The 23,189-nt window shown below is 39.9% G+C and overlaps 1 long non-coding RNA gene across 2 annotated transcripts in view; it reads left to right on the plus strand.

Moving 5' to 3' along the window:
* The first annotated feature begins 433 nt into the window (after positions 1 to 433).
* The window catches only part of LOC141739661 (uncharacterized), a 54,730-nt gene continuing 31,974 nt past the window's right edge, over positions 434 to 23,189 (plus strand). Inside the window, exons 1-4 of one of the 2 annotated variants that reach the window (XR_012585769.1) lie at positions 434 to 1,254; positions 2,151 to 2,944; positions 5,331 to 5,409; positions 5,930 to 6,499. This is a non-coding gene — a long non-coding RNA (uncharacterized LOC141739661). Of the gene's footprint in view, positions 2,945 to 5,330; positions 5,410 to 5,929; positions 6,500 to 23,189 lie in introns of those variants that run through there. The other variant, XR_012585768.1, reaches the window with a different exon arrangement.

The following is a 23,189-nucleotide window of genomic DNA, read 5'->3' on the forward strand; positions in this document are numbered from 1 at the left end:
ATGAGACCATTGGCAGAAGTTGAAAGAAGACAGGTTTAGACTGGAGATAAGGAGACCTTTCACCCTGGGGACAGCTGGGCAGGGGTGCAGGTTGTCCAGGGAGGCCATGCTGGCTCCATCCTTGGAAGTTTCCAAGCCCTGACAGGGCACAGCCCTGAGCAGCCTGGTCTGAGCTCAGAACTGGTCCTACCTGAGCAGGAGGCTGTTCTGGTGACCTCCTGACCTCCCTTCCCACCTGGGTTGTCCTGTGATCCTGTGTTGGCAACTGTCAGAAGGGGACTGGCCACTCATATAGACATGCATGGCAATCAGCCAAACCACAAGATCCTATATCTTACTGTTCCTAGGAGAGCCCAAGTGAAATTTTAACATCACCTAGGTCAAGAGCAGAATTCCTAGTGATTTTTGACAGGATAGCACCCATCGTGTTTTGTCTTTGAATTTGGAGAAGGAATACCGGAGTTTTGCCATCAGCTTCAGAGAGGTAATGTCACACCAGAGGAATAAAGGTGTCCAGCCCTGCGCTGACCAGGGAGCCTGGGCCAGCTGGAATCTGCACTCAACTTTTAGCTAAGTACATGAAATTAGGTGTATTGAATCCAGGTATGAGAGTTAAAACAACATTGAATATTTGGGTTTGGTTTCAGTTGTTTTTGTTTTTTTTTCTTCACGTGTACCTAATTTGAGGTTGGGCACAGCTCACTTTTCCTGGTAAGCAAATATGTATGATTGATAAATAGTTTTCAAAGTTAAGCATGTACAGTGTGTACATAAATATATTTGCCTAAAGTGCATGGTTGCCAGACAGTGAATACAACTGATCTAATTTTAACTGCTGACACACAGTTAGACATGATCTTGTGTCTGTAAAGAACTCCAGTCAGTGTTCACGCAGATTAAATTCAGAGCTTCTTGCATTTCTGTAGGCATGTAATACACGTATATGTGAGACTTGGATGTGTGCCTGAAGTTTCCTCTGCTTCTCACTTAGAGAAAGTTAAAGTGCAATGTATTTGAGATCCAAACACTGACATTACCTACACTATTTATTACTTTATAACACTAACTGAAACAATTCTGAGTTTGTCATCCTGCCCAGTCCCTGATGTGCTGATATTTACCAGACTCCGTCACCCCCTGCACTTCTGTCCTCGGTCTCTCAGAACATGACTTTTTTCTGGGAAGGCTAATTAAAAGGCAAAGGCATTAGATCAATGAAACACAAGGAAAATTGCTGTAAACACGTTGAAAATGGTAAGTCTGCCTATTGGCATTTTAACCTTTGGGGAACTGCTCTGGGTAAGACCTTCTTTCTTAAGTTTCTCACCTCAGCTGGATCAGTTTCTGTATTTGCCCAGTTAGAGGTGCGTGTCTTTTGCTACTCTTTTTTCAATTAAGTAATTTGATTTAAATGTTGTTATACCAGAATGATTGACATACAAATTTGTCCTTTAATAAAAACCTGTTGCAGTGATGAAACATTTATTACATGTCATTGTATTATGTTATGAACTGCTTATGCAAAGATCTCCAAGAAACTTCACATTGACTAGGCAAAAATCTATGCTCTGATGAGGGCTACAGAAATACTTGGGGGTACATAGTTAAGAGAACCCTCTTTTTGACAAACATGCACTGTAAAACTTCTTAATTCTTGGAACTCTGAGAAGAGCTGCCTTTTTATCATCTTAGACACAGCTTTATTTAACGTTAGGTGTAATGAGAAGTTTCAGTATCAAAACTGCCGTTTAAGAAGGTAAATCTTCATTTTGAATGGCAGTGACAAACATTAATTTAAAATACACCATGTTCTAGTTAGAAAAAAAGAAAAAGACAAACAAAAATCCAAGAAAAAACATCTACTTTTCAAGATGTCTCCGTAATTAAAGCTAATTTTACTTTCTGGTGTCTATCTTACTATAACTGGATCTTTAGTCCCACGCTGCTGTTTACAGTCCTTGTCTGCCCTTTGTTCTGCCAACAGTTTTTTCAGGGAAAATTACAGGACTGGCGTGCTTATAGTTCCTCCTGAATAAAGACCAATTCCCGCCTAGAAAAGATATATCTGGCTAAACAGCTATCGAGTGGTGAGGGTTTGGCGTGCTTCATCTGCGTTGTTGGCTCAGATCTACTTTCTCTTCTATCCACAGGGCACTCCCACAAAGGAGGCAAAAAGAGGGGAATATATTTACAGTTCTTTCACCACTCCAAAGAAAGTTCATCAAGATGCTACCAGAAGTTAAAAATAAATGAAAATATATAGGCATTTCCAAAAGCATACAATGAATATTATTTTAAACACCACAACGTGGATTTTTTCACTGCAGTAATGTTTCTCCTACATGCAGGCGCAGAGTTTCAGTATTTGAATTCTCTTCTGTGCTTCTTTTCAAGGATTGAAGAAGTTGCAGATATGGGTGAGAACGGAACTCTACTTAAAAGGATCTAAAGTACCCACTGGTTTCAATGGGATTTGAATTCGGGCCTTAGTGCTGGTATCTGGACTCCCAGAGAATTTCCAGAGGTAACTGGAATGGTCACCACAGCCAGAAAGCTGCCACCTGCCTACCTAGAGTGTTTTGACTTCTTTCATTACAAATTACAGTGAGATACTCATTCTGAGGGTCTGTGGCATCGCGTTCTTCAATAATGAAGTCCAAGTTTGCACTTGCAGAGGCAGCACAAAACGAACACTGTGCAACTTAGCAGTGAGTCCCAGCTGGAGACCGAAAGGGCTGAGGAGCCTGGGTGGGATGGCTGAAAGGGGCCAGGGGCAGTCCCCAGTCCCGGGTCTATCTAACGCGCGCAGCCCTGCCATGGCGCGGTGCCAAGGAGGTTTCTGTAATCACCTGTCATGATGCCACTTCTGGATGGGTGCAAATTTGAGCCTGGGAAACGTAAACTTCGTCGTCATAACGATTAAGCGAAGACGAAGCTTTCCCTGGTAAGTGTGTGCCTCAGATAAACAGTATATGACTTGCATGTGCGTGTTGCCTCAGCTGCTGGAACTGGCTGCTAAATGGCACCATTGCCAACTAAAAAATTGCACAAAATTTTGTAAACTATTTTTATGCTGTGTCCTTTAGCAGTAAAGCTTTATTTTGTGTTTGTTTTTTTTGTTTGTTTGTATTTCTTTAAAATTGCAGTCTGCAGAGACTCGCGCTTGTAGTTTATTCCTCAGGCCATGAGGAATAAACCCTTTTTTTCCATTAAAGAATTTGCGGTCATTTTCCTTTACAGGTTCTGGGTTGTATTTTCAACTGAAACACATTTTGTTCTGAGAGATAGGACAGGTCACTCAAGGTAACATCACAGAGTCGCCTTACCAGGGGAGAAAAACAGCCTGTCTGACATTTAGAGTCTTCTGTTCCTCTGTGGCCTGTGGTACAGATGTGGCCGGTGCAGTGATTTCATACTTTTTCAGGTCAGGAGGGTTAGATTATTACTCAAATCTAAAGCAATGAAGTACAAATTTACCAATTCCTACTTTGCTGAAGTTTAATTTGAGTGGGAAGATGGTGAATATACCCAGAATGTGCATTGCTCGACATGCTCTGGCTTCAGTTCTCACCCACAAGGTCCATGAATCACAGGCGGTTGCAAAAACTGTTGCAGGGAACAAGTTAACTTTAAATAAATAGTGTCCTTTTTTAAGGGCTTTGCTGAACCGAAGCCAGGAGTATTAGCTGCAGGATATTAATAGGAAGCAAAATATAGATAGATAGATAGATTAGAATAAATAACTCTTTTTCTGTGTTATATTACTTCATGAGGCATTTGTCATCAAAGTTAAACAGGTCATGGGGAGAGGGCAGTGCTGAATCTTGGCCTGTAAATGCCATTTATTACAACACTGATGAGGGAAAAGGCAAACAATTGAGTTTCTTCTCCTAGCGTCTGTTGAAAAAGGTCCTCTTTGTGCTCTTATTGGTTATTTTTAATGGCACAGAGATGCTTCTTACTGAGAGCCACACAAGTTTTCACAGGCGCTAATCTAACACAGTGGTACAAAGCCAAGTGATAGCTTTATATCCCTACAATTTCCATTTGCAAAACCAAATGACAAAGTAGTTCAGAAGCAATTTGCAGACAAGGAACTGTGTCAGAAAGAAAGGAGCTATTCCATGGAAAGGCTTGCGGGAATACTGTAGTTTCCAAGAGCCTGTTTTCTGCCACAGTCCACAAGAGGATGTATGTACAATGAGCCAGGTCACCTGCAACGCTCCGGATTCAGCCGTGTCTGTTTTCAGTCGCAAAAGGAAGATGTTTCCCTCCTGATTACCACAGTGCTCTACAAACAAAAGGCAGTGTCTGGGAATCTCTGCTAAAGAATGGTCTTCATTATACATGAAAATTGATTTAAAATGTTGACTTTTATGCTGCTCCATCTCAGACTAGATCTGAGGCCAGACTGATATGCAAAAATAGACAAGTGTTTTGAAAGAACGTCATTTTACTGATTAATATCCAGATCTCGAATTTATGCCTCACCATTTTGCTTGTAATTTCCAGGATAAAAGAGAACAATCAAAGCTCTAATCATGCCAGATACTGATCATTCTCCAGGGGTGCACGCACCTTCTCTTCGGACGACAGTTACTGAATTTGCTGTTGTGATTTTTGTCTGCTTCATTTGGGAGCCTGTAGGAGTGGACTATTCTTTTAGGAAGAAGTCAAACAAAACTCTGAGTTTATAGCTGAGTCAAATAAACTGTGTCGTCTTCTTCATTGACTTTCAGTGATACTAACTTTTATTTATGCCCAGTGCGTAATGGTGTCAACACATCCTAGGCTTCCCTCCACTAAGTTGGCAGAGGGTAATCAATACAACAAATTGTTTCTATAACCCTGATTTTTTCTCAAGAGGAACTGCTCCGTCTGTACTTGGATAAACACAAAAGTAAACTCTCACACAACTGAATTTTAACAGAAACAGTGAAATGTAACCATATCAACTTAGTAGGGTTATTTAGCCCCAGTCTCATTTTATAAGTTAAATACCTGTATAAAATATAGAAAAACGTATTTATTTTGTCACCTAGAGACGAAATCATTCTAACAGAGAGATTGCAGTCTTTGGATTGTGGAAAAGAGGCAACGAAAGGGGAGAACATTTTGTACAGTGAAAAGTATCCAGAGTGTCTCTGACATTTGAGATGGAAATATGTTACAGAGAGCTTTGCATCACAGAAGGGCTGCAGAAGCTGTCTCTGGTACCACCATCCCTTGGGGTATCTTGCATATTCAAAGCACCGGCCAGGATGTTAATACTGGTTTCCCAGTTGCCATGATTTATGTGCATCTTTGTCTTCATTGCCCTTCTCCCTTAGGTTCCAAGAGACCAGAGCTGCAGCCAGCAAGGTACTGGTGACAGAGGTTGGAGGCATGGCAGTTACTTGCTGGAGCAAAGTAAGAAATGTGATGGTTTTTCTGTTAATTTTTCAGCCTATAAGAAGGGGGTTACCCTTCTTGATAGAAATCACCAGTGGAAAGGAAAAATAAAGGGTCTACCTTGATGTCCAGAAGGAAGTGGGGTTTGTCACCATCCAAAATGCAAGCCAGTATGGAGGGCAGTGCCATGATTTCTGCTAACAGAGATTGAAGGGGGGAGTTACAGGAATTGCTATGTGTATCACACAGAGGCACATGTCCCTGCTGCCCCTCCAGGGTGAAAAAGCCTCTGACATATTCACACCCAGCAAGGGTGACCTTAGCAGGCAGCTCCTAGAACAGCATGGCTTGCTTTTACCTAGCAGTCCTCTTCCATCCAAACTCTGCCAATGCTATCCCTGTTCTTCTTTGCATTTGTAGTATCAAGAGTAATCATTATAATCACCACGATTTCGCTATCTTCTTTCTAGCTTCTGTTATTCTTCTATTTACTGTCTACTTTTCTGTTTTCTACTCTTATTTTTCATCTCTTCCTCAGGCATATCAAAAAGAAACAGTGCAGAGGTGCTGACAGAGGTGGCAAAACTTTAAAGAATGCTTTACGAGCAAAGGAGAGACATGCAGGTTTGTCGGTGGACGCTTTGACCTGCAGTCCTGTACACATCAACTGCGTTACAGGCTTGTAGATGACCTACTGTGACGGAATCAGGGAAGATCATAGGGTTGTTCTAATACAATATCCACATGTCCAGGAGTACATCTGTGTGTGCACAGGAGCTCTGAGAGAAGGCTCGGCAGTGAATAATGTAGGAGGACAATAAGAAACAATAAATAATCTGGACTAGAGGGTTCTCTGGATGAGGTCTGTGGCACAACTGCCAAGCACCAACAGCTGCTGTGCTGTCCTGGATGCAAACTGTAGCTGCCTTTTCACCTAAAAATTAAATTAATCTTCAGCGTGGAGCATTGTGTTATCTTTTAACTATAATGAAAGTTTAGGTACCTACTGGATGTGTGAACAGCAACGTGTAGAGGTTTTAGTCTCAAGCTGAACCCCTTCTTCTCTAATTCTCTGAATACATGGCAGAAGAAATTCAGAACTCCTAAATTTACAGCACAAAATCACACAGACATGTGAACAGGATTATTACTGTTTTACCCCTAAACAGGATTACAAAGAAAATTCGGAGCACAGAATGCAAAATTAGTGACCTTCTAAAAAGTACAAGGAACCAAAGTAACCTTGTTTAAAGTCATTGGCACTCAAATAGCTCACTAATGCCAGGGTCTAACTGCGCCTGGCTGTTCGCTTTATATACACCTACGTTGCTCAAAGACAATTTGCAAACAGTATGACAGAATGGAGGATTGCCTACTCTTGAAGTGCTCTATTATTAATGAACTCATGGTGGCTCTGCGCTGCATTTCAGGATAGGAGGAGAGGAATACCATGTGCAAGTGAAACTGTAGGCTTGTTTGAGTAAGCAGCATGTAATTATCCAGACTGGAAGGTGGCCAGTGCACTAAAGCCGACACTCTAACACTAACCTTGCAGCATTCAGTACCCGGCATATTTGCAAACGGTGTGCTGCAGTTCATTTTCCAAGGTTCAGCACTAGACAGGAATATATTCTCTATTATATTCTGATGGCATCACGTCCTCCTCCCGATTATAGTCCCACAATCTACTTTTGCTGCCTCGATCTAATTCTGATACCTTTAATTTTTCTCTATTAGGGAAATGGAAGAATGAGAACAGTAGCTTATTTCTTCCTTTCCAGCAGCCTGGATACATTTAAGTGGCAATGGAAAATTACTCCCCAGAGTCTTCTTGCAGGTCCAGACAACACAGGTCTTAAAATGGTGAGAGTCATGCACGTCAGGATGAAGGTCATGCACGTCAGGATGAGGGTCATGCACATCACGAGCACTTCACAAACAAAGACGCTCTCCACTGTGTCCCAGGGAGCACAAGATCTTTGAAATCCCAACCATTAGCAAGCCTGCCAAACTTTGCTTATTTTTCATTTATCTGGTAAACTGCCGTCAAAAGCGATGTTCTCTCTTTCCTCATTCCTCAGACAATATCAAATGACTAAAGAAGGAAGCTTGACAAGTCACCACATGGAATAACTGGGAGGGAGAGGTCATTTGGTTTGTGCTGGGGTGGGAGCAGGAGCCAGTTCAGCTGTGGGGTTTGTTTTGGAATGATGTGAAATAGGTGGGAGGTGCAGAGATTTGTCGAGACAAAGGTTGGTACCCGCAAGGAAGAGCCTCTATAGGCGTGTTGGCAGAACTCAGTTTACAAGAGCAAAATCCTGTATGAAGCATGTCTTACGAACTTTGCCATCTGGGATTCAGGCAAGGGTGCCTAGTTCAATGGAAATATGCTTCCCGATATTGCGTCAGCTTTTGGAATTGGAACAAAACAATGGGTCTTTTAATAATCAAAATATTTCTATTGTGAACTACTTAGTTACTCAGCTTTGCATTTTCCCATAATGACAAGGCTTTGGGCCCTGCTGATTACATTTTCCAGAGGGAGAGAACAAATTTCACACAGTTTTTAATCTTATGCATGTGGGAGGGGGGAGTGAGCCCGCTGCTGGCTGGCTCCGAGCCAGAGGATCCAGCGCCTAAATAGAAAGTAAAATTGCAAAAAGCGAGATCTAACAACAGAGAGGAACACGGACCCCATTGTTCTTCTGAGCACATTTCTACAGCAGGTAGAACACAGTAATGCCTCATGATTTAGACCTGTGGCACGGAATGACGGCTCATTTTGTTGTTTGTATTTAGCTAAATCTGATGGACACCCCATAATTTTGTGTCAGGCAAAGTGTAATGCTGCTTGCTTTTTTTTTTGTTGGGTTTTTTTTTTTTTTTTGAGAGCAAGAGAACTGGCTCTTCAGAATAGTAATTTTTCCTGATTAAGACTTTTCCTGGGAATTTTCACAAAGTTGTGCTTTGGACACTTTTTTCATGCATCATTGAAATTGTTGACATCTTTACTGATCTTAGCCAAGCAGTAGGATAATTTATTTCATGAGTGTTAGCGAGGAGGCTCTCTAGAAAGTACCTGAACATTTTCGACAACTAACCATCCCAGAGCTGTCTGCAGATGTTTATTTAACTAACTACTCCACCACTGAGCTTTTGTCTTGCCCTATTTACAAATGTCAGCGTTGACTTCAAGAGAAACAGATTGAACAGCAAAGATTTTTATTATCATTGCTTCTGCTGTAGGACCTTCTAAGCATTCATATTCCACTGCTTCTACTGCCAAAGCACTTTTGTACTAACTCTTCTACACCTGAGGCCTTTGTGAAAAAGTGTGAATTAAATGTTCCACTCACATTCTTGGTGACAGCAAGGGCTCATATTTTCTGCATCTCTGCGCTCTTTATCTTTCCTCAAAGTGCACCTTGTTCACCCCTACATTTTTTCTCTATTAAACTAACTGTTTGGAAACCTGTAACAGAAGGAAGTGTTGGGTGAACTTCTGTTGCGGTAATTTGACCTAGATGGCTAGAGATTTCCATTCAAAGGCATAATTGTAATAGTATAATAATGAGAATATAAGTGAATGTATCTGCTTAGCATTAGTCAATGTGGTAGCTTGTTAGTGCATTGATCTGAGCACTGTTAAAACTAGAAATTATCAGTTTTTTTTTTCTTTCTAAGGTTCAGTCTTACACGTAATGTTTCTACTTTGAACTTTATGAGTTTCTCTACAGCTAGATAAACATACTCATAGTATATCCCTGACATTTGAAGTCTCTGTCAGGAACTGTCTTTTGAGGTGAACAGGTTCAACTTTCTAAAATCTCCATAGAGTTGAAGGGCTGCTGCTTTAAAACACACTTTTCTGTCTTCTCCTACCCTAAAAAGCACTTACAATCTCTCATATAACTGCTCAGAATTTAATTGCATATCAATATATTACACATTACATGAAATATTATTATGCATTTATATCCTGATCAAAATGGACACTATACAAATAACATTTGAGACATTATTTCAAATGGCCACGAGAGAACCATAAATAAAACAGATGGCAAGGGCTAAATAAAATGAATGGTAGTCAAAACGGTATTAAGTTCTTTGCAAACAGGACAATAGTTTTGATTAACGTCAGCAGGAATTACAGAGATAATGGGAAGGTCTACAGAGCTCTGAAATGGTTTTTGATGTTCCAGTCTGAAATGATCTGCTGTGACAGAAACAGATCTTGTCACCATTTAGTCAGATCAGCTTTCTAGACTGACTTCAGCTGCTGTGTTTCCCTCTATGGACAGCACAGGCCATGGTGAAAATTAGAATATGAAAATTCAAAGCTTATTGAAAATTCCTTTTTGCTGCTTCCTTTTTATTGGTTATGGCAGTGACAGTTAATAACAATAGCGAAATATGGGAGACTTGCACTTGCTTAGCAACCAGCAGCTCTGAAAAGAGATAAAAGGATTTTGTAGGCTATTGCAAAGAAAAGCAAAAGTTAAGAGGTGGTTAGTTTGGCGATAATACACTGAACATTACAAAGCATACAAATGCTGGTACGGGATACAATTTTATTTCATAAAATGGAGTTTTTCTTCATCTAACCCAGCATCTGTGTATTAAGACTACTCAAATTGAATTTCTCATGGACCTTTTAAATTTCCTATAAAGCGGGGTGACCTCCTTAGTAGGAAGGAACATATGGGCAGCGTGACACAGTTCCTCAGACATCAGAACAGGATTTGCTTACCAGGGAGGATCTCAGCTGTGCCTGGGTATGACGTGGAACAATTACATAGTGGGAACATATTGCAGAGGCAGATCTACTAATTCAGTCATCAAAATTATGAGCAAAATATTTACAGTTAAATTAAGATCAGAAGTGTGAAACAAATGAACCCCTGCTGAATTAGTTTTCCAAAGTACAGAGTAGGTTGACAGTGTTTGAGTTCTCAAGGTCAAAATATGAGACTTATATCTGAAATGTTGTGCCTTTCTCTTGTTTACCTCATAATAAAAAGTGAACTATAACCCATCCCTTTTATGCTTTTCCCTCCTTCCCTTTGGTCAAGGGCAAGGGGAATTATAACCCTAACAAAACTACATAAAGAAAATAGCACAGGGCAAACTTGATCCTTTAGCTACAGCTGTTGAACTCATTAGTTCCGTGGGACTAGCGAGACCCAGCAGAACAAAGAATTTGTCTCAGGGGATTTAACTGAAGGCTCTGAGAAGGTCTGATCCAGCTCTCAGAGGAATCAACGTGAACTTTTCCAGTGATTTCAGAGAAAACTGGATCAGATCCAACAGTCAGAGAATTCTGAGTTACAGCTAAAATTTACCCCATTTAGTCTTATGTGCTATTTCAGCTCCCTCTCCAGTCAAAAAACTGTCAGAGTAAATGAGAAATTGCAGAACAAAGCCTGATTTAATAGTGCTTGATCCGTGTTTTCCCAGAGCTCCTCCTGTACACCCTATTATCCCAAAAGACACAAAACTAAACAAATCAATACATGAAGTTCACTACACACAGAGTTTTTTATTATAAATACAAACCAGCTCCTAATGGGGACATTAGAGATACGGGGAAATACATTTGTATTTTAAAATCTGGTTTTAACGTGCAAATAATTTTATTGGAAATAATTACTACTGTAAGTTGAAAACAAAATTGTCAAAAATATTGCAGAAATTTGGGCCCCGAATTTTATGGATATTGATTTAATGGAACTAGTTGGAAATCAGTGTTTTGGAAAGACAAACATCTGGCAAAGACCTTTTGTTCCTTTTTAGTTACCTAATTTCAGCTACTCCAAATGAAGAAAGGCAATGGTATATAAAAGCTATTCCAATAAACGTCACAAATATCACAGCGTTAGTTCTGTATTGTGGGTATGCAATTCCTCTCCCTCAACCCTACAGGCATTTTCTTTCACATTTTCTGTTCTAACAGTATAAATGACCTGTCCTTCAAATATCTTTTTAAAAGAAATATTAGTACTGGCAGCCAGTATGTTGTAGATGGAGCTTGGCAGAGCAGAAGTATCTTGCTTAAAAAAGTACCTGCCCTGGAGTGTTTAACAAGAATGCCAAACCCTAAACTAGGTCAGCCTTGTAACTCTGAGCAGTCTTCTCGTGACAAGAGCAATGTAAACACCGCGCTAAGTTTTTCTGTGCAGTTATCACCCTCATGCTTGCCATATGTCTCTTGGCCTGTTTTTATAATTTCATTTTTTGCTATCGTTTTGTACCCAAAGCTTTTATTCATGGACACCGAAAAATGAGGAGGAACTCAGAGTTGGCAGCTGTGTCCACTCTGGCCACAACAGGCAGAGGTGCAGGAGGGTTGTTCTCTAGGTCACAGCCGGGAAAACTCATCCAAAAAGCCATGTCACTTCCATTCAAGAACTTCACCCCAAACGTCCGGATTCCTTACAGGTTTTCTTCCTTTATAGTGAATGTTATTTACTTTAAAACAGCCCGGAGGAATACAAATGCTTTAAGAGGCTCAGCGCACTCCCTGGTGGTGGAGATGGCTGTTGGGTGACAGCAGCCTGGTGAATGGCTGAGCTCAACACAAGAATCAAATGTTGGGGCTGGAAGAGAGACTGACAGATAACGTTTCCTTCCCTTTCCCTCCATGGGATATTTCCATTCTGGAAAATAGAATATGTCCATTTTTTTGGGACAAAGTCACTAAGGAACAATTAAAGTGTTCCAATTTTATCAGGCTATGTACGGCAATCTTAGCCAGATATTTAAGCAGGATTCAGATGTGGCATTGCAGTGGCAAGGGCAAGCAACTTTGTTGAATGGACATAAAAAGCAACAAAGTTAGAAACAAGGAAGGATGCTTCATTTTAAGGAAGAGAGTGGGAAAACAATTACCTCTTAGAGTGGCAAGTATTTTTCGTTCAAGTGTGTATATCTCGAATAAACAGTTTGTTGTCATGTGCCCCAATGTGCTCTTTAAAATGTCTCTTATGATCAGGTGTACTACATTACAACACATATTTGGGGATGTTTATTTGTTTTTTTCATCCGTACAATTGACATTTGTTCAAAATGGACACAGACAATTAATACTAAGTAGGTTCCTGCAATATATTCAATTATGTTTGTACTAAAAATATTTTAAAGAGAAAAATATTAATTTGCCCTGATCACAGCTGATTTTAACAAATGTCAACCGAATTAATTTAAGAAGGTAAAGTAATGTCTAGATGGAACCTACATTTCATTGGCCATTGGAACATTGCGCTCTGTAATTCTGCCGTCCTGAGCGGATTTTCATTTGCTATCAACAATTGACTTTTCGTCTATGAAACAGAATACACCACCATAGCACATCTGGTAATGACATTGATGAAAAAAATAAACTGGAGATAAGCTTGAAAGTAAATACAGTTATTATTTAACGAGCAACCTCCCATTACTACCATTACTAACCTTCTTAGTACGTAGTTTAATTATGTCACTGGAATGCATGCTTAACGTTACCCATAACAGTTAATGAGCTGATTCTTCCAAAGTCACCTGCCCCTATTAACCAGTAATCTAATCAGGCTAACCCCTACGTTTCAGGGAATAACCAATAAAGAAGGCGGCAGGTAGTCGTGAACTCTGCAGCCCGACTTCGACACTCATTAATATTAGACTTGTGAATTAGCAGACCACCTGCCAGTACAAATTTAATCTAGATCAGGCATAAATCCATAATCACATTTCTGTCAAAATAACCAGAGCATGCAATATGGTGTTTTGTCACCTGTTTGTTGGCTGTATAGGGATAAACAGTACTAATCAGGTATAAAGTCTGACAGAATGAAATTAAGCTTTTACTTTTTTGTCTGTGTTATTATTTTAAGTCACACTTGAACCAGGAGAATGAGTTTATTCCAGTTCAGTTCTTTATGCACGTGGCCGTTCTGTTTTTCACCCCATAGGCCACCAAAGTAAGTGTTGCCCCAGAAGGTATGAGATTAAATTGTCTAGGTTTAGTTAGTAAGGACAGAGAAGGCATTGGGAAGGATATTTCGTGCCTCACTCAGTTTATGCTGCCGCACGTGACAAAACGAGCAGACGTCAAAATAATTCTAAGTGGAAACCCAAAACCAGTGTGGAGAATTCTGCCCAGCAAGCCCGGCCAGTGCGTTTCTCTGACGTGTGGGTGGTGGCAAGGCAACAAAACGGTGTCTGTAGCAGCTTACCAGTCTGAGGGTGTGATCACTGTGTGGGACGTTTTCATTTCTGTGATGGCGAATTGCAGTGCATCAATTACAACCAAAGGATTCCATCAGAAAACAGAACCGAAGGTCAGGAAAGCAAATCCCAAGTACGGTGGGGAGAAGCTGGCTGCCCTCTCACGTAAAGAGTTCTCATGCAGGTATTCTTCAATCCAAACATGTGCCATTTGAGTGATCACTTATTTCAATGGGGACTCAGCCGTTTTACAGGTAGGCAGGGTGTGCAATTTCGTATTCAGTAACTGCACAGATTGGGAAGGCAGATATATTTAAATTTCGAATTGTAGTTTTCTGTTTAAAAAGCAGGCAGAGAATGACCCAAAACCTGCAAGCTGTGCATTGCTACTTTTTTTTTTTTAAAGTTACTGGAATTAGGGGCAAAGTTTACAAGACAAAATAAGCAGTCAAACCTGTTCCTAGAAAGAACGAACTGTGTTTCCTCATTTTTGCATTCTTTGTGCAGTACTCTAGAAACTTGTCTGTAATGGATGTACAATCCATGGTTCAAACATCCCCTCAAACACTTTTCAGAAGGCAGATTGCTGTCAGCTATTTTATAGTAACTTCTTTGAATATATACGTTGATATATTTCTACCAGTTTCCTGGGGTTATTCATATTAGCTGTTGTTCAAATTGTAGTTTAGTCCTGACAATACATTGCAGTTTGCACTGGTTTATTCCCTGATGTGACATTCCTGTCACTCAATGACCGTCCAGGAGAAATAAAATATACCGAGGTGAAAACAGACTGGAAATGAAGCCGAGCGCCAGAGAAACAGAAATGCACGGATGAGGAAAGTGATTTTCAATGCAATCTTCCACCAAGCTGTAAATCTTTTAGACATTTGGGATTTTTATTTTTAAATGTGACAAGCAATGAAATACTCTCCACTTAAAAGAAAAGAAAAGCAGGTGTTCTTTATTGTGAGGTTGCTTCTAATCCAAAAGAAAGACCACCTTACCATTACAAGATCTGCCACCGCCTCTTTTCTCCTTGTGTAAGTGGAGAAACACAAATTTAGATGATCTACTAATAAAACACAAGGCTTGTGACCCTGCTCTTAATCTCAGACTTACATTACTGTTTCTGATATGGATATCATGGGTGTGCTTCAGATGGCAATTATCTCAAAAGTATTTCTTTTGTCATATTTTAATGTGAGGCAGAGTTTTAGCTTTTTCCGGGCTCTTTTCAGTTTATTCCCCTCACACGCTTTCAAAATGTGGTAGATAAAAGCAAATGTGATTTTCAAGTGAAGAACTAGGCCTCACCAATGTCAAACAGACTGCAGTAATTTTCCCCCAGATATAACACACAACACTTATTAATTAACTAAGAGCTAAAATTGGCCTTTGTTGTCGGTTTGTCTTGAAAATCACAATATTGTTGGCTGAAGTTCAATTTGAGGAGCACAAAGGATTAGTCTTATATGTTTTGTTCTTGACATCCATAGTGCTTGCTGCTTAGCATTACACTTTCCCCTGAGAGCTTGTAAGTTTGTCATTTAGTAGTTTGTTGCAGGCTCTTCCCTGGAGCACCTTTTATTTTGGTTTTGTTTTTTTTTTTTAAATAGGTAGTATACTTGTCCTTCGTGTTCTGTGCTGTTGCCCTTCAGCGTTAGTGCTACAGGCACTGTGGTGACTAGTTCCTGAAGTATTTTAGCATGAAGCTCATTAGTTGCTGCTCATTTGTGTATATTTTGCTATTAATTTTTCGTAAGTTTTTAGTTTAGTTTTTAGTAAGTCAACTTGGGACGAAACCAAGGAAACACAATAACCTTTATTTAAAACTTACTTCTTTTGACTCCAAAGTGATAGAAACAGCTTTAGTCATTTTATGAACAACATCGGGCAATACCTTAATCATTTTCAGAATACATCTGGTGAATGTGGGGACTTACTATGTAGCGGTCAAGCAAGGCCCACCACAAGGAGTGTAAACAAAGAAGGAGTGTAAAGAAAGAAGGAGAAAGAGTGCACTGTTTACAAAAACCGCAAGTCGGGAATTAGGTAATTCAAAGTTTTAATTATCTTAAGCTATGTCTGTAGTAACTTAAGTAAACTAAGCGTTGTGGGGAACAAACCTGGGCACTTGATTTTGTGTACTGTATTTTGGCATGTTTTAGCCAGTCCAGTTTATACTCTCCCAGAGTACTTCACACAGTCATAGAATCATAGAATACCAGGTTGGAAGGGACCTCAAGGATCAGCTGGTCCAACCTTTCTTGGCAAAAGCGTGGTCTAGACAAGATGGCCCAGCACCCTGTCCAGCTGAATCTTAAAAGTGTCCAACGCTGGGGAATCCACCACTTCCCTGGGGAGATTATTCCAATGGCTGACTGTTCTCATTGTGAAAAATTGCCCATTTGTGTCCAATTGGAATCTCCCCAGGAGTAACCTGTACCCATTACCCCTCATCTTTTCCATGTGAGTCCTTGTAAAAAGAGAGTCTCCGTCTTCTCTGTAGCCAACCTTTAAATACTGGAACATGGTGATAGGGTCTCCTCTAAGTCTTCTTTTCTCCAGGCCGAACAAACCCAGTTCTCTCAGTCTTTCCTTATATGGCAGGCTTCCCAGCCCTTCTCTGCACCCTCTCCAGCCGGTCCACATCTTTTTTGCATAGTGGGGACCAAAACTGAACGCAGTATTCCAGGTGTGGCCTGACAAGCACTGAGTAGAGTGGGATAATGACTTATTTATCTCTGATGATGATGCCCTTATTGATGCCACCATTCACCCCGTTGCCTTTCTTTGCTGCTGCAGCACACTGTTCACTCATGTTGAGCTTGCCTACCAGGACCCTCAGCTCCCTTTCTACAGAGCTGCTCGCCTGCCGGGATAGATCCCAGGCTGTGCTGCATTCCTGGATTATGTTTACCCAAGTGCAAGACTTTACACTTGTCCTTGTTTAACTTCATAAGATTCTTATTAGCCCACTCTTCCAGCCTATCCAGGTCTTCCTGCAGGGTGGCTCTCCCTTCCGAAGTGTCCACTTCCACACTCAGTTTCGTCTCATTAGCAAACTTCATCAGGGTACACTTGATCCCATCATCCAGAACACTTATGAAGATTCTGAACAGTGTTGGGCCCAGTATCGATCCATGGGGGACCCCACTTGTGACTGGTTGCCAGTTTGAAAAGGAGCTATTTACCACCACCCTCTGGGTGTGGCCTGTCAGCCAGTTCCACACCCACTACACCAACCACTTTCTTAGACCACAATGCATCAATTTCTCTAGGAGGAGGCTGTGGGGAACTGGATCAAAAGCCTTGGAGAAACCCAGGTAAACAATGCCCACCTCTCACCCCACATCAACCGAGCAGGTTACTTTGTTGTAGAAGGTGATCAGATTTGTCAAGCATGATTTTCCGTTGGTGAGTCCATGCTGGCTTTTCCCAATCACGTGCTTCATTTGACTTGTGATAGCCCCCAGGACGATTTGTTCCATAACTTTCCCAGGGACTGAAGTAAGACTGATGGGCCAACAATTTCCTGGATCTTCCTTTAAGCCCTCCTTGTAGATGGGGATGATGTTAGCCTTCAGTCTTCTGGGGTGTCCCCTGATCTCCATGAGTTCTCAAAGATTACGGAGAGCAGCCTTGCAACGATGTCGGCCAGCTCTCTTGACATCCTCTGGTGGATAACATCAGGGCCCATCGATTTGTAGGGGTCAAGCTCCTGTAATAGCTCACATACCAACTCTTGCTTCACTGACAGTGGGTCTGTGTTTGCATCAACCTGGATTTTTGTTCTTCTGGTGATGGTTCAGGGATTAGCATAATCCAAAAGCATTTTTGGTTGGCAATTGGCACGGAGCTACGCTACTTGTTAGCTAAGAGTATGGCTGTAGCTATTCTATGCCTGTGCTAAATAACAATCAAATGCATCCTTAGTTTGTTGTAATAATGTTCCTATGTTATACCAAGAAGTTAAGACATGGATTCAAACTTCTCCAAAGTTCTGTTTAGATTTGTGGAGTTTTGCTGCATTTTAATTTATTAATATACTTGAGGACACATTGTCCAACCAGCTAGCTAAACCCACATCAAAGAACCACGGAGCCTCCAAAGTTTGTGTATATATGTAACGTGCAAATACACACGGAGAGACACATATATACACAGAAAGTACAAATAAAACTTGTTTAAGGCAAAACATCCAATGTGTGTTTTTTGGAGAGCTTGCTATGTGTATCTGGCAATATTTTTCACCAACGATGACTTTTGTTCAACAAAATTCCTTTAAACTTGGCTGTGAAAGGAAGCATAATGAAACTTTGATGGCACCTGGACCAATATAGCAACAGCGAAAATCCTTCAGGATTTTGGTGACAGTAGGAGAGAACAAGGACACTGAAACTGCAAGTAAATTTGACAGATTTGTCTTCTGTAGTGGGTTTCTAGCACAAAAACATAGCAAATGTTGAGGGAAAGTGCAAGCAAAAAATGATGTTGTGATCAAGCTCTGCTCTAAAATAATCAAAAATACAAAAAGATTTGTAAATGGTATGTTTCTCAGTCAAAAACTTATTAAACATATTCCAATATTTTTTTGTTAAGTATCTGAGTGACTACACACTGTTTCAAACCACAGGAGCTTAGGTTGTCTCCAGTGACAGTTCTTTCTGTGAGTACGTTAATTAAAAAAAAAAAAAAAGGGCTAATTTTTTTTCTCAGTACGGTTAAAGGGTGATTACTATTGAAATGATTTTTTTTGATGTATTTTAAATGTCACCAGTTTGCCATCCCCATACACATCAGAGGTATTTTCAAGCATCACTGGTGTCCCAGGGTTCTGTGCGCTGTGTATGCCCCCGGTGAATATTCACTTTAAGAGTTGCAGACTTCCTGGCTGGTAGGCAAGTGGGCAGATATCCTACACACACACAAGAGACCAGTCAGCACCGAGACAGAAAGGAGGCCTCAAACACTTGATCTCAAACAATTAGAGGAACAGTAGTAGCTGAAAGCATAGAATTAGGCTCTTTGAATTAAAGGGTAGCATTTCTAGTGAGAGATACAATTCCAGCTTTAGATTGGTGAGATGTTATTCTCGTTTCAAAACGGACTACATTCAGAATTTAATTAAAGCGTATGGGGCTCCACATTGGTTTAACTGATTGCAGGATCAATGGTACTGTTTGCATGAGTCTCTGGAATCCAAGCAAAATTTACATTAAATTATTGAATCAGAAATGAGTGTGTGTCAAACAAAACCCTGACTAGACAAACTAAGTTGTCTAAGTAGTTGGCCTATTTGAACAATTCTCAATTTGCTCTTTCTGTCTATGTTGCTACTGGCCTAATGTAAGCTTTGGTGTAGAACAATACTGAAAGAACTGATCTTTTTAGGTTTTATAGCCTAAGACTTTTTTTTGTGTGTGTCTGTAGGCATCTTTTACTTCAATTATGACGGGGGAGTAGCCACAATTCCTCTTGACTCCAAAGCACGAAGCAAAGTCAGGTCTGGGGGATTTCTAACAAAAAATCCTAAAAAGGCATTTACAATAACATCCTTCAGAGTATATGAGATATTTGGAAGAAAAATAACAGATATTCCATGAGATTCTCATGATCCCAATCTCATGATCCCCTATATCACAATCAAAATCACCATGATCGCAGAGAAATTTTCTTATAGTTACCCTTGCAGGGAGAGAATGCAATGGAAACTGGTTTGTTTGCTCTTATATTTTCTACATTTTAGCAATAAAACTAATAGAAATACTTATATCAGAATGCGTAAGATACGGGTGGCTGCTCCTCAGAATGGAAAATTACAGATAGTGCAATTGATGCTCATTGTGTTGCCAGCAAGTGAAGAGTTACTGAATTCTGCTAAAATGCCCTGAAATGGGAAACTCATACACTGGCTAAATCCTAAGTATTCCCAAAGGGAAGATTTTTTTTTTAAAAAAAGGAATTCAAAGGTCTGTAAAATTAGGTCTAATTTGCCTATATAATAAATATTCTGAAACCAGGTTGAAAAAGTTAAATATAATGTGGTCACCAAAAGGAGAAGAACGACCCACTAGGCTGTAATAATACGTGATCTGTTGTGGTTTTCTGTCAAAATGCTCTCAGTAAATGCAACAGCAGAACTAGCATCTCCTTTATGATTTATACGGATTTTTGTTAATCTGTATTGAGTTATTAAAATTTAAGACACAATATAATTAATAGCAACAATAATAATAGTGCTTAGTTGCAATGTGATGATTTTTTCCAGAGCAGATTGCCTGGTGTTTAATTGAAGTAACCGCCATAGTAAATGGGCTCAGTAGAACTATCTTAGAGTAAAATCTTATTCTGATGTAGATTACTGTCAAATTAAATCATGATCAGCAATCCTTAGAAAACAAACAATAAATTGTATTGCTTCTTTCAACCAAGTTTTAATTCTTCAAATGCAAGAGGCAAGTGGTACAGAAATAGCTTTATTAATCAATAAACTGTGTTTAAAGGACAGTTCCAAATCCTAATAACTGATTGCCCCAAATTGTACTGCTATTCTTCCTCTGTGGACAGCAATGTAACTGCTCTGGATCTATACCCTGTGAGTGCCAAAAAGCATTTGTCCCACTGACTACAATATTAGTTTCCTTATAACAGCAAAGACCAAACATTATGCCTACCAGCCCTGAGCTATCAGAGAATCATAGAATGGTTTGGGTTGGAAGGGACCTTTAAAAACCATCTAGTTCCAACCCCCTGCCACGGGCAGGGACACCTCCCACTAGATTAGGTTGCTCAGAGCTCATCCAACCTGACCTCGAACGCTTCCTTGAACACTGCCTTTAACTCCAGGAGCTTATTTAGGTCTACATTTAATAATTTCTGCCTTAATGCCACAAAAGAAGTTTCTTTTCTCCTTTCTTGACAGGGCACTCATACATTTTTAAACATATATTTTTAAAAGGTTGCGCTCATTCTAGAATGTTATCCAAAGCCCAATATTAAGCAAAAAAGAGCTCCCCGTAGGTTGGAATCAGTCTCTATTATTATCAGTGCTTTCTTTGACGAACAAGATGAAACGATGGAAAAGAAGGAGGGCCTCCATAGCTAAAATGCCAGTCTGAGTCTAACGAAATATAATTTCAATACTCTGATCTCCACCAATCCTTTTCTAAATGCTTGGATATTGCTGTCTGACAGTACTTTCCTACCTCACAGGAGTATTATGAAGGTAATTACATTAAAAGCATTGATCCATAGGGCATCATGCGATATATTTTAGATAATTAAGGTTTACATTATATTAATAACAAACTAATATTGGTATGTCTGGTTTGAATAAATACCCAAAGAATGAATACACAGTTTACATCTGTTAAGCTAGTGAGATTTGTATACTTAAGCCAGTTTAAGATATTGCTGATCCTTTTTTTGTCTGATTGGATCTTGAATACTATGATAATAGATCATCTCACCACGCATCACATTTTACTTCCACAGAAATGCAGACGAGGGACAAACAACAATAAAAATGACTGGGAAATAATTACGCCCAGGGTACTTTATGCCAAAGGATTTATTTATACATCTGCCACTGTTTCTAATCTATCTTCAGGCCACATATTCCTTCAGAAAGAAATAAAGGGCAGCATTTGGCCATCTGGGTTTCCTTCAGATGCATTACTCAGATTATCAACTATACCACTGGGCACCATAATTCCTGATGAGCAGAGCCGTCATCTGAACAAGCAGAGTCACCAAAAAGCACTTGTGCCCTGAGACCCCAAGATAGACCACAGTCCTTCCTTTTAGTTTATTTCATAATAAGATGTAAGTTTCTTAAATTCTACTGTGGCTGTAATACCTAGTCCTGGTGCATTAATGATCTCAGAGCATATTTCTTTTTATCTTCATTTGTGTATAGGATTAGAGAGGTGAAACAACAGTCATCCATGGCGTAGCTAGAGCCAGATTGCAAAGTATCCAAAAGATCAGCTATTGCTCTACCTAGTAAGCTGATGCATTTTTCATTGATTATGGAAATTGTTATATTTAATTTGTATTTGTGTAAGAAATCTGTATTCCTTTTCTGTGGATAAAAATGCATTTTTAGCTAGCATCATGTATTTCCTAATTGCCCATTTGAGCTGTTCCCAAGCACAATGACATGTTGTGAAATAAGAAAACCCTATCTACCATGATAGATTTGGCCCCTCGCTACAAGAGGGACATTGAGGTGTTGGAGCGTGTCCAGAGAAGGGCTACAAAGCTGGTGAGGGGTCTGGAGGACAAACCTTATGAGGAATGACTGAGGGAGCTGGGGTTGTTCAGCCTGGAGAAGAGGAGGCTGAGGGGAGACCTTATCACCCTCTACAACTACCTGAAAGGAGGTTGTAGAGAGATGGGGGCTGACCTCTTCTCCCTGGTGACAAGTGATAGGACGAGAGGAAACGGGTTCAAGTTATGTCAGGGGAGGTTTAGATTAGATATTAGGAAACATTTTTTCACTGAAAGGGTTATTAAACATTGGAATAGGCTGCCCAGGGAGGTGGTGGATTCACCATCCCTGGAGGTGTTTAAAAAAAGGGTAGATGGGGCACTTAGGGACATGGTTTAGAAGTGGCTTTTGTCAGGGTAGGCTAAAGGTTGGACTCGATGATCTTAAAGGTCCCTTCCAGCCTCATCAATTCTATGATTCTATGATTGTATGATTCTATGAATATCTGATAGCAAATATTTAGTTAATTAGCAAAACAAAAATCCCTGTGCTTATTTTAAATATGATGTAATTCTGCTTCCTGTACACAGAATGTAAGTGAAAAAACCGCGAAGTCTCTGGAAACTGTTAAGACCAAGTAAAATGTCAGCAGTGGTTACCTTGGGAATTGGTTCCTCAAATGCATGGAAAAAAGTATGGGCAGGAGGCACATTTGATAAGTTACATTATTCTAGCCTACAAATAAAAATCTAAAGCTTATTAACAAAACTTATTCTGCTACCTCCTGTTGTTGGCCATGTCCAGTGACTGCTCGCATGGCTAACTAGTGTCTTGTATTAGCAACAAATCACAAAATTACTATTCTTTTCCATCCATCCTAACAATCAAACTGCAAATTTTTGAGATACCTGTTATAATTCAAAACTAATTGTCATGACTGTCCCCTCTAACAATCCTTATATTCTTCTGTTTTATTGAAATGAACAGTTGCTAATCAAGTCAACAAAGACTGGATAATTTCATATATTCAATAACAGATATTACTAGTAATGAAACTCTGAGTATTGAAACGTTTTGATGCATTTCAGAATATTTAGTGTTGTTTTAGGGACTGAGAGTGATGATACAGTCAAGCACAGAAGTAAATTTTAAACACGAATATTCTTTATCCTTGTGCAGATATCTTGATCCACAGCCACCAACTACTTAAGGAAGTAGTGGATTTTCTGCAGACCAGGGTGGATGTGTTTGCTACGTGCTTAAAGTCTCTACTTCTCTCTCTGACAGCTATTGGCAGATTAAGGCTAAAGACAGACTACTGTTTTGTAGCTAGGTGCACAGACTGCAGACAAACCCTGCTTTCCCCAGCTTCTTTGTT

This window comes from Larus michahellis, chromosome 2 (genome assembly GCF_964199755.1).
Source record: "Larus michahellis chromosome 2, bLarMic1.1, whole genome shotgun sequence".
In the NCBI taxonomy this organism is placed as follows: domain Eukaryota; kingdom Metazoa; phylum Chordata; class Aves; order Charadriiformes; family Laridae; genus Larus; species Larus michahellis.